Source organism: Prionailurus viverrinus, chromosome A1 (genome assembly GCF_022837055.1).
Source record: "Prionailurus viverrinus isolate Anna chromosome A1, UM_Priviv_1.0, whole genome shotgun sequence".
Taxonomy (NCBI): domain Eukaryota; kingdom Metazoa; phylum Chordata; class Mammalia; order Carnivora; family Felidae; genus Prionailurus; species Prionailurus viverrinus.
In genome coordinates this window covers 75,425,800-75,437,714 of record NC_062561.1, presented here as the reverse complement: position 1 = coordinate 75,437,714, position 11,915 = coordinate 75,425,800, and the positions used below count along the sequence as shown (strand labels likewise).

The following is an 11,915-nucleotide window of genomic DNA, read 5'->3' as shown; positions in this document are numbered from 1 at the left end:
ATCCCCCATTGCAAGACATCTGGGTTGATTCTGGTTTATGATTATTATGGGTAGAGCTTCTGTGAACATTTGTGTACAGGTCTTTGTCTTCATTGCCTTGGAATAACAGCCTGGAAGTGTAATTGCAAGGTTGTATATTGAGCATTTTAAGTAGCAGATATGCTATTTTCCAGACTGGCTGGATCATTTTCCATTTTTGCTGGTAATGTAGGAGTGATTCAGTTCTTCTCCATCCTCCTCAGCCCTTGGTGATATCACAATTTTATTTTTACATTAGCCATTCGAATAGGTGTGCAGTGATATCTCATTGTGTTTCTAATTCACCTTTCCCTAACAGTAAATGACATTGAACTCTTCTCATGTGCTCATTTCCAGCTCAAGAATCTTCTTCAGTGAAATGTCTCTTCATGACTTTTGACTTGTTCTAATTGGATTGTTTGCTTTTTTACTATGGAGTTTTGAGAGTTCTTTTTTATATTCTACATGCCTTGTTCTTTGTTAAGGAAGCAATTTACAAATATTTCCCCTACTCTATAGGTGGTATTTTCTTTCATCCTGCCACCAAGTCTAAGGAGTCTTTCTTTGCCTAGCCCCATGTCGCAGAGACTTCCTACTATTTTTGCATATAAGTTTTAGTTTTGTATTTAATTCCAGGATCCAGTTTGAGTTAATTTTTGTATAAGGTATTAATTTTGTGTAGGGTTAAGGTTCATTTTTTTGGGGGGGGGCCTACAAATGTCCAATTCCTTCAAGCACTATATGTTGGTAAGTTTACCCCCATTGAATTGGTTTTACAACTTTGTAAAAAAATCAGATGCAACAAGAATGTGTCTATTAATAGTTTTGCTATTTGGGTTCTGGATCTATGTGTCTATCCCTCGGCCAGTACCACATGACCTGAGCCCTGCAGTTGTATAGTAAACCTTAACATTAAATAGAGTGATTCCTCCCATTTTGTTCTTGCACATCAAGACTGTTGTAAGTATTCGAAGTCCTTTCCTTCTCTATATAAATTTTAGAATAAACTAATAGTGATGCCCATTGGCTTGGATTTCTTTGGGTTTATTCTATTTGAGGTTTGCTCAGTTCCTTAAATCTGTAAGTTTATGGTTTTTTTTTTTTTTTTACAAATTTGAGAAGTTTATACCCATTATTTCCTTGAGTACTTTTTCAGTACTACGTTTTTTCTTTTCCTCTGGGACTCTAAAACATGTATATTAAGTCTTTCTCAGTAGTCCTACAGGTCTCTGAGACTCTGTTAAATTTTTTTTTTCAGTCAACTCCCTCTCTCTTTTAGATGAGGTGGTTTTTACTGTTCTGTCTCTAGTTCACTGATTCTTCTGTATTTTCTCCATTGTGATGCTGAACTGAAGACACTAACATTTTATTTTGGTTATTATATTTTTCAGTCCTAAAATTCCATGTGGCTCTTCTTTATGTCTTCTACTTCTTTGTTGAGGCTTTTTATTTCTTCATTTGTTTCAAGTGTGTTCATAATTGCTCACTGAAGCTTTTATATCGTAACTACTTTTAAAATACTTGTCAGGTAATTCTAATATCTTTGTCATCTCAGTGTGGAAATTGAGATTTTTTTTAACATTGATCTTGAGACTGTGTTGGTCCTTGGTATGTAGTGATTTTTCTTTTCGAAGACCTAACATTTCTATGTTGTGTTATGAGCCTGTGGATCTTATTTAAGCCTTCAGTTTTAGGTGGCTTTCTCTGATACCACAATGACAGTGGAGGAGGGACACTCTCTTGTCTTTGGCAGATAAAAGTAAAGTCTAGCTCCACGTGGCACCCCAAAGCAGGAGGGAGACTTATTACTGCTGAGCAAAAGGATGTTCTAGCTTCCCAGGTTGTCTTGACTGATATTACTGTGGGAGTGGCCTTGTCACTATGTCACTACATCACTGAGGGGTGACGGTGGATGTCCAGACTCTCCACTAGGCCTGTCCTAACACCATCTAGCAAGGAAGGGATGGGGATGGAAGTCTAGGCTCTCCATGTAGCCTCCAGGGACTCCATAGGGGAGAGAAGTGTTGCCTGTAAGGAGATCTTCACTGCCTGGTGATGACAAAAATTCCACCTCCCTATTTGACCTGCTCTAATACCCTGTGGTCAGGTTATTGAGGCACCTTATGACATCCTTGAAAAGGTGGAACTCTGAGCTCCTCACCCACATTTTGCTGCTGTGTAATTACACATTATGTGTAATGTACACATTTGTTGTTGTTGTTGTTTTATTTAAAAGAAGGAGTTAGGAAGAGTACATTTACTCCACCTTTCTTTATGAAAACAAAAGTATCCATTAAGATTTTTATCTTTCATTTTTATTCTTATCTAGCTGGAGTAAACTGTATATCAGAACAATGTTGAAGAAGAAGAAGAAGAAGAAGAAGAAGAAGAAGAAGAAGAAAAGAAGAAGGGGAAGAAGAAGAAGAAGAAGAAGAAGAAGAAGAAGAGAAGAAGGAGGAGAAGAAGGGGAAGGAGAAGGGGAAGGAAAAGAAGATGAAGAAGGGGAAGGAGAAGAGAAGAAGGGAAGAAAGTACTCTTGTTATTATTCTTTAAAGATAATGCTTCCTCTAAAGGTTCATATGCTTTCAGAACATTAAGAGAATGTTAATATAGGAACTTTTATTTTATCCATTAAGGAAATAGGAATTCATTTTATCTGTTATGAAAGCAATTATCTATTCTTGTTTAATTAAGAATTTTTATAAAGAATATATTATGCATTTTAAACTGCTTATTGAATATACGAGAAGATCATAAGTTTTTTCTGTTTTACTTTCATTTCTTAATAAAATGAGTAAAATATTCTAACACCAAATCATCTTGACATTATACCTTAAATACTAATGGGTCATGATGTAGCAATACCATGTTGAAGTTGGATGCAGTTTCCTAATATTTTATTTGAGATATTTTTCATTGATACTAAAAAGAATGATTCATCTGTGATTTATTTGTGCTATGTTTTTGAGCTATTTTTTAATTATTAAAAAAGAGAAAAGTTTTCATATGAACAGCAATTATTGTTTTTTTCTAAATTAGGAAATAATCTCTTAGTATTAAGAACAATAAGATGACTGCTCTTTTTATATAGAACATTATCCAAATCTATGAAATACAATCTTATTAAGTCTCAAGAAAGTGGTAGAAACTGTTTCATCAAATTTCATAAGCTTCTCCAGGCAGAGTCCCAGTCTTATTTACCTAGAACTGGCCCAGCACATGCCAGGATGTATGCGTTCATTAAGTGTTTGTTCATGTGGAATCTCATCAATTAGTACCCACAATGACTCATTTTTCAAATTAAGAACTTATGTTTCAAATGGATAAAGAATCTCAGTCCAGGGCACACTATTTCTAGGAATTCTCATTCGTCACCACTTGATTCTCTGACTCCTTATTCCACTGACCAGAGCAGGGCAGCCCAAGACTACACATCTCTTCCTGGAGCAGGGCACAGGATACCTTCTTATATTTCAGACAGCTGTTAACATAGGCTCTCCAGAGAAACAGCAAACCAATACTCTGTCTACTTTCTTCGTTTGCCATACTGCTGGACTATGGCTGCAGTGTGCGTGACAAGGAATTTTCCCATTGGTTTTCCTACTTTAATGCACAGAAAGGTGGGCGGAGTCTTGCTTTTCTCTTCTTTTGAAAGAAGTATATCTTCAGTAGGTACCTGAATTCTTTCTGGTAGCCAAAACTGAATTTCAGACTTACTATCCATTTGTGCACCTTGGCAGTTGTGATCCAGAAGAGATTCTAAACAGGTGCCTGGACACTATTCCTATTTGCTTCTGTACGCAGAAGAAGGCCATTTGCTGTGGGAGGGACACTCTTTCACCCAGCTTTTATCTGGCTTTTTATTGCATTCAGCTGATGAATCACCTACCTGGGAAACAGAATTACTAAGGGTGTTGTCTTCCCCCACTAGCTCAATACTTTTGCCATCATTAATTCTGGCTTCTGCAACTTTATAACTGTGACCCTTCTTTCTTCTTATGAAGGTAATATTCAATGAATTTAACTTTATCTAGATTTCCATGTACATTCATGTCCATTCAATGTTTTCTACTTGGATTTCTGGGGAACCCAACTACTTGTTCATGTCTGGCACTATATCTTGCTTTTCACAGGTTTCTAAAGCTAGGGCTCCCTTCAGTTCAGCATTATTGTCTGTTCCGGAAAAGCTCAGGGCTGGCTCCACCTACATTTCTGTAGCAGGAGTATTGTTTATGACTTAGCCTTCCTTAGCTCTTCTGGGTCAAGAGAAAGGCACTCTGTTGAGATGTCTCTTTTGTCCATTCCACTATCAGTTGGAGAAGAAACTTCTTCCAAGTCAACGGAGTTAAAATCTTCCCCTAAAAGGAAATTTTCTTTGGCTATAGTTCAGATGTAGCACGAATATCAGAAGGTTCCTTGCTGAACTTAGTCACATTCATAGATCCATTGGTTGCCTCCCCAGAAGATTCTAGCATCTTTAACTTCCTTGACACAATGCGAGTGGTCTGAGGGCTTTGTAGGTGTGTATTTTGTTGACTTCTCCAAAGGCCCTGTTGTTTTGGAGTTCGAAGCGATGGTTCTCTCTCCATCCTGATGGTTTTTGGGTTTTTTTCCTTGTTGACATCTTTGAAGTCACTGACCCATGGAAGAGATTGCTTCCATTGCCTTTACAATGACATTTCCCACATGAAGAGCAAGATGACCTGCCATCACTTGGAGATTGGGAAGGTCTGGCTTCAGAAAAGGGTATCAATCTATTCAGTAAGTTTTTGAGCTATTTGTGATGGCAATGTAATCTTAACTTCATTTTTTAAACAACGAAGTTCCTTTTTTATTTTTATTTTTTTGTTTTATTTTTTTTTCAGTTTCAGTTCTTCATGGCAGGAAGAGCGAGATTTTAAAGTATTTTTATTTAAATATATCACGTCTCTTGGTATGTTTACTCCTAGATACTTCACTCGCCATAGTAAATGAATTACATTTTATTATATTTCTTAAATAATTGGTAGAATAAGCTGTGAAATTATCTAGGCCTGCTACTTAGCTGGCTATAGTTCTTGATGACTTTCTCTATTACTCCCAGAGGTCAGTCTGGTTAATTTATATTTTCCCAGACTGGACCTTTTCAAGGTGGCTTGAATCAAGCAAACTTCCACTTTTCAGTCAGAGGGAACTCAACAACATTGTTGCGTTAAATGGAAAACTGTAGATTATGCCTGATGCTGCTGTTTTAATATTATTATTATTGTTATTGTTATTGCTATTGTTATTGTTATTAATCCTGTCACTCCTATTAACTCCAGAATGTGATCTACACAAAGAATGAAGATGCCCTGGGAACCATTCTAGTAGGAACCATTCCAGCCATCTCTGAACGGTTCTTTTGGGACTCATTCCCTTCAGGGGAAAGCAGGCGGGAGGCAGTATGGTCTTTATATCCACCCCCAATGAATCTCTAGGATGATTTATGTCCACCAGTGCAAAAGATAGCATGCATGTGTGCATTTGTGTGTGTGACCAGACTAATTTCTCTTTTTCCACTAAGTTCTGATAAGAGATGTTTAACAACTCGGGTCAATTATTTTTAGTGTATTTATTTATTTTGAGAGAGAGTGTAGGGGAGGGAAAGAGAGAGAGGGGAGCGAGAATCTCCAGGAGGCTCTGCACTGTCCGCGCAGAGTCCAATGCCGGGCTCGAACCCACAAACCTTGAGATCGTGACCTGAGCCAAAATCAAGAGTCGGACACTTATTGGACTGAGCTCCCAGGCGCCCCGATAACTCTGCTTGATTTTAAAGAGAACTTCTTCTCACCCATCTTCCTCAGTTTTTGAATCTCATGAAAGCTCTATGCCACATAGAAGTCTTATTTAACTTTGGTATATCTGTCAAGCACCAGTGAAGAAAAAGTGAAGTATCTATTTCCTTCTATTTTCCCTGAATCAGTTTTCACCTTCTGCATGAAAATAAATAAATAAATAAATAAATAAATAAGTAAATAAATAAAGGATTCTCTTTTAGCTCATCATGTAAAGTTGTCTGTATTAATGTTTGGTTTATCCTCTTGCAATGTGGCTGTTTACGTTCCCAGACTATATATATATATATATATATATATATATATATAGGCTTCTTAGCCAGCTCATTGTGCCATAGACTTTTGACCTTAAAAGCACTGTAAGCTTGTTCTAATGCCTATTTTCCTTAAATACATTGAAGTAGTCACTCTATAATCTCTAGCATCTTTTTGGCAAAAATAGAGACTTACACTATGTTTGTTTAATTTTGAACACAGTGGGGCAATTTTCAAATATAATTGCACATTGCCCAAGTTTCAGATTTTTGGTTTCCTTAAACAGATCTAAGTGTAAGAAAGGAAATGTTGGAAGAGATTCAGAAACTTTAGGAAGCAAACATCAGAAAGCCAGAAGGACATTGACTGGATATTGACAATTAGGAAGAAGAAATGACTCCAAGTGCCACTGAGATTTTGCAAATGCATAGATGGGGGCATGAAGCATTCTGGGCAAAATTATGAGTCTCAGGATGGGAGAGGAGACGTACTGGGGTCGTCAGAGGTGGTGCAGCCACCAGCACTGGCCCGGGGGCTCACAGGCATCTCATAAATGCTTTTTGAATGACTGTTAGATGAATTCCATACCAGACACACTGAATTTGATGTGGACGTTTTCTGTGGTCCTGTAACCTTAAACCTGTGGGGCACTCTTACTTTACAAAGCACTTTCATATGCTGCCCCATTAATCCCCACAATAAACCATGGAGTAAAATATCATTAAAGCCCTCTTATAGCTGAGGAAATGGGGCTTAGAAAGATTAAGTTCCTTACTTAAGTTATATGTTTAGTATGAGCCAGAGATGAGGTTTAAGCCCAAGTGTTTTTGAAACCAAAACCTGGGCTCTTTCTCATACTGCGGAGTGTTCCAAGTAGCAGTAGCTTTGGCCGCCCGTAGCTGGCTATCTCAGACACATCTGAGGAAATCATCAGGCTTGGAAAGACACAAATATTTACAGAGAGAGTTAAAAATGAGAGCACATCAGCAGTAGGCAAGAGACTCACAAAGGATGGAACGCTATTTTTTTTTTCACTGCAGTGTGACCAACACGGAGGGAAATTCAATGCTGTACTTACTGAGTCAATGATTCCCCAGAATGTGCTGGAAGAAGACAGGTTTGTTTGGGGAAAAAAAAAATCAAAGACTACATATGCCAGAATCATGGTGAAAGAATCACCAGTAGCTGGCAACCCATTTCATGGAAGAGTTAAGGATTTTAAGAAGCAAAAAGAAGGGTTCCCCAGGATTCTTCTTGAGGAAAAGGTGATGTATTTCAACTACAATACCGTGAAATATCTAAAAAAAATAAACAACTAATATTCTTTTTTTTTAATTTTACGTGACACCTTTTTGTAAGGGTGTCTTAGATGTGGGTAGAATATTGGTGAACTACATGACAGCTGAGTGGGGTTTTGCTGATCGATGAGATTGCTTTTGAGAACTTTTTGAGAAATCACTTTTGTTTTTTTGCATCGGTTTTTGTTTGAGGTCATTTTTTATAGGTCTATTGGACAGTCCCTACATCCATTCTATACCAGTCACTTTCAGTTGGATCCCTTTTAGCTCTTTCTTTATTTCATTTTGATTTTAAAAGGCTTGTCTCCTTTTGCTTATTTTTTTTTAATCTAAAGAAATTATCTGTGTGCCCAGTTAATATTGTTATTTGTTTATTTCATATCCTTTTTCCATATGTTACCATCTCCTTTCTGAGTTTTTATTTTGGGCTTATGGTATTGTTTTCTATCTTCTATCATTTTCCTAATTTATTTTAGCTTGTTTGGAACATCTGTTCTTCCATTGGAGGGCTTCCATTTCCTAGACGGTCATTATTCTATGTCAATATATCTTTTTAAAAAAAGGAAGTGCATGGTATTTTATTGTGATCATTTGCATTGTGCTACTTTTTCTTTCTCTACATTAAATTCGTTTCATGGTATTTGAGGAAGAAGGAGTGCAGTCGAAGAGTTTTTCTAGGCTCATGGCTCTAACGCCTTCCCTATAATTTCCATCAGTTCTTTAATGTTATGGTCCCTTACCATTTGAAATCTTCTAGTAGTGTCCTTTGTTTATATTAAACACACCCAACTCCTGCTTTTGCCCCTGTCGTTCCTCTTCTAATAAATTTAGGTTTTCTTTCAGATAGTCTCTCCTTGATGTAGGGTTCTGTCGTAGAGGGATTTTGCAGACTTCATAGACATCAGATCGTTCACGTGACATCATCTTAAATCATGGACTCACGCTATTTAGCCATAATTTAGCATACGAAAAAAATACGTATAGTTTCAGTAGAGTTTTTCAAATTGTCCTGCCCATGTTCCAGCACATGCTTGGTGGCAAGTTGGGGCATCTCCACTTCTCGCATCCATCATGTGTCAGCTCTTTCCTCCTGAAGAGATGCTGGTACCATTCAAGTCTTGTGCTGCCAGGCATTTGTACCCTCTCCTCTCATTTCCTGGTTTCGTGTCGTGAGTGTCATCGTGGGGTGTTGGTTTTGCTATTATGGTTCCAGCCACTGTTTTCATAGCTCTTCACCTGCCCCCAAGGTGAGAGCACAAAGCTCAGCCTTCAGGCTTTAACTGGTATAACTGCTTGGATTTTGGACTTGAGTGCTTTAAAAATACATATTTCTTGGGACTCCTGGGTGGCTCAGTCGGTTAAGCATCTGACTTCCGCTCAGGTCATGATCTCCCAGCTTGTGAGTTTGAGCCCCGCGTCGGGCTTTGTCCTGACAGCTCAGAGCCTGGAGCCTGATTCAGATTCTGTGTCTCCCTCTCTCTCTGCCCCTCCCCCTATTCATGCTCTGTCTGTCTCTCTCAAAAACAAAGAAACATTAAAAAATTAAAAATACATATTTCTTAATTTAACAAAAGAGAATAAGCATCTATATTTTATTTATTTATTTATTTTTTCAATATAAGAAATTTATTGTCAAATTGGTTTCCATACAACACCCAGTGCTCATCCCGACAGGTGACCTCCTCAATACCATCACCCACCCTCCCCTCCCTCCCATCCCCCATCAACCCTCAGTTTGTTCTCAGTTTTTAAGAGTCTCTTATAGGCATCTATATTTTAGATGCCTTATTTTCTGAAACTTAAATCTTCATATCCTTCTGTAAAAGTTTGTCCACATACTCAAACACATACACTAACCCCTCATAATTGAAAACTTACCTTGATCTCCACAAAACATTCTAAATGACACAGCATATTCTTTATCACCAAATTACCTCATATATTCTCTTTTCCGCTTTATAATTGTTATCAGATTGACGTGTCTGTCCTCATTATCAGAGTGAACCACAGAGCTGTTCCACTGGTTTGATTTTACTGTATAGAATGGTGCCCTTTTTTTTTTTCTTTAAGACAGAAAATTCCCAGTCACCCCTCCTATTCCAGTGACAAATAGAAAAAAGAAAATATCTTAGCAAACTGAAAACAAACACCTGTAGTGATGAGATAGGAATGTTTTTTTTTGCAATTTAAAAAAACTAAACCCATGTTTTTCTTGAACACTCAAGTTTATGTATGGATTTCATTAAGAATGTTACCAGATGTCAAATATTTACAAACCATTTCTACATTTCTTAACTGGTCATAAACTAAGAAGTAAACGATCGTCTTTGAGTGGCAGTAAATACTATGATAAATACTCTGCCAAGGAAATCTTTACCTGCTGGAAACGATTTTTAACTGTCAATGTAGCTCTAATGCCTTATTTTCTACCTGGTTATATTTGACGTCTCCTGAAGCCAGACCATTAGTGAGATGCGTTATCTCACTGAGGCCTTCCTCTGAACCTTTACAAGGACACCCCACAGCCCGTGGCCATACAGGCTCATAGTCTCCTGAACAAGTTATCGAGGACTGCAACATCTTCATAGTGTTCCTAACTAGCCATTTTTAACTTAATTTAGTAGTTAATGCAGTCAAATAGGATATATGATTAAAACGTAAAACACGGCTCTGTGCATCTAGCTAATTGTTTGTTTGGTTTAACTAATTAATAGGATCTATTTCAAAATGTGCCCAGTTTTATGAAAAGTAATTTTGGTTTTACTACAGTAATTTGTACACTCCATAATTTCTGGCACAGTATATGGGAATTTACAAACTCATTTACGGTTTCTCTTTACTCATATCTTATATGATATATATACTTTGTGTGTGTGTGTGTGTGTGTGTGTGTGTGTGTGTGTATGTAAAGTAGTTCATGTAGCATTCAACACAAGAGTTCTAGTAATAAATATAACATGCTTTTAGCTAAATATTTTCATAAAGTGGTCTAAAACATTTTTCCTGAGTGAAATTCCATTATAGATTCACATGCACACACACACACACACACACACACACACACACATCTTTATCCATTCATCTTTGGACACTCAGGTTGCTTCCATATCTTGGGTATTGTGAATAATCTTGTGATACACCTAGAGGTTTGTATATATTTTTCAATTAGTGCTTCTATTTTCTTTGGGTATATACCTAGCAGTGACAGTACTGGGTCATATGGTCTTTCTATTGTTAATTTTTTGAGGAACCTTCATGTGGTTTTCCATAGTGACTGCTTTGCTGGAAAAAAACAGGTGAAGGGGATTAAGAGGTATAAACTTCTAGTTATAAAATAAATAAGTCATGGGCACGAAAAGCACAGCACAGGGAATGTAGCCAGTAACACTCTAATAACTTTGTATGGTGACGGTCACTATACATGTGGCCGTGAGCAATGTGTAATGTACAGAATTATCAAGTCACTATGTTGTAAATCAGAAACGAATATAAAACTGTGTGTCATCTATACTTCAATGAAAAAGCAATTAAACAAATAAACAAATTTCCTGGAGCTCAAAACCTAACTTACATTTTCAAATATGACTCTTATTTTCTGGGAAAAAAAAAAAGTCTCACACGGGCGTTACCAAATCGATTTTCACGTGAATAATTCCACATTTTCCCCTGAGAACAGTGCTTACTGAGAGCTTGAGGGATTTGAAGTAAAGGGCAGTTTATCCTCTGCATCTTCATTGTGATTTGTATTCCTCAATCAGAGATTAAAACTATTTAGAAAGTAAATCTTCCCAAGCTCTTTGGACCTATAGATACAAACTGAAAACATAAGTTTGTTCAATTCTCCATCTTCAAAAACTTCCAGCCAAGTGGAAATCTTAACTATCTGTTACCTTTCAGGATACAGAATGATTTTAAAAAAATGATTTTCTTCTTTTAAAAATCTTGTCTAAGTTTCAAAAGAAAGGAAATAAAGGAATTAAAATTTGTTGGAAGTCTAACATTTGTCAGCCACTATGCTGGGACTTGTGCTTAATCATATTGACTTCCACTTAATTTACTTACTTTTAAAGTATCACGAAAACTAGATTATATTGTCTTATAAATGAAATAGATGTCCGTGTCTTCATGATATGTTAAAGCCTCAAAAATAAAATAGGTTCTATTGTCTTATCTGACATGGGAAGAAACGATGAGATCAAAACCACAACTTAACCATCAGTAAGTAAGATGTTTGTATAGAAGCTTCAAATGGTGAGTTTTCTCATTTTCTTCCTCACGTTGTGTAAGGCAGGCTCACCGGGGTTAGAGAAGCCATTCACGGGGGTAATTGATCCCTGCAAAATAATAATCTATTTTTTTATCTGAAATAACATTTCAAAGGCAGAATGGAGCTAGGATTGTAACACTTACTTGCATAAGGGATACATGTTTGGTACTATTTGTCTCATTTTAAAATAGGAGCTTAAACCAAATAAACAGAGATAATGTACACGTCGACCGTGAGAGGAATTCTATACTTGCCTGGAAG

General features: G+C 36.9%; 1 pseudogene; it reads right to left on the bottom strand.

Moving 5' to 3' along the window:
- Positions 1 to 3,502: 3,502 nt before the first annotated feature.
- LOC125163742 (nuclear receptor coactivator 7-like) lies at positions 3,503 to 9,967 on the bottom strand (annotated as a pseudogene).
- Between the last annotated feature and the right edge of the window lie 1,948 nt (positions 9,968 to 11,915).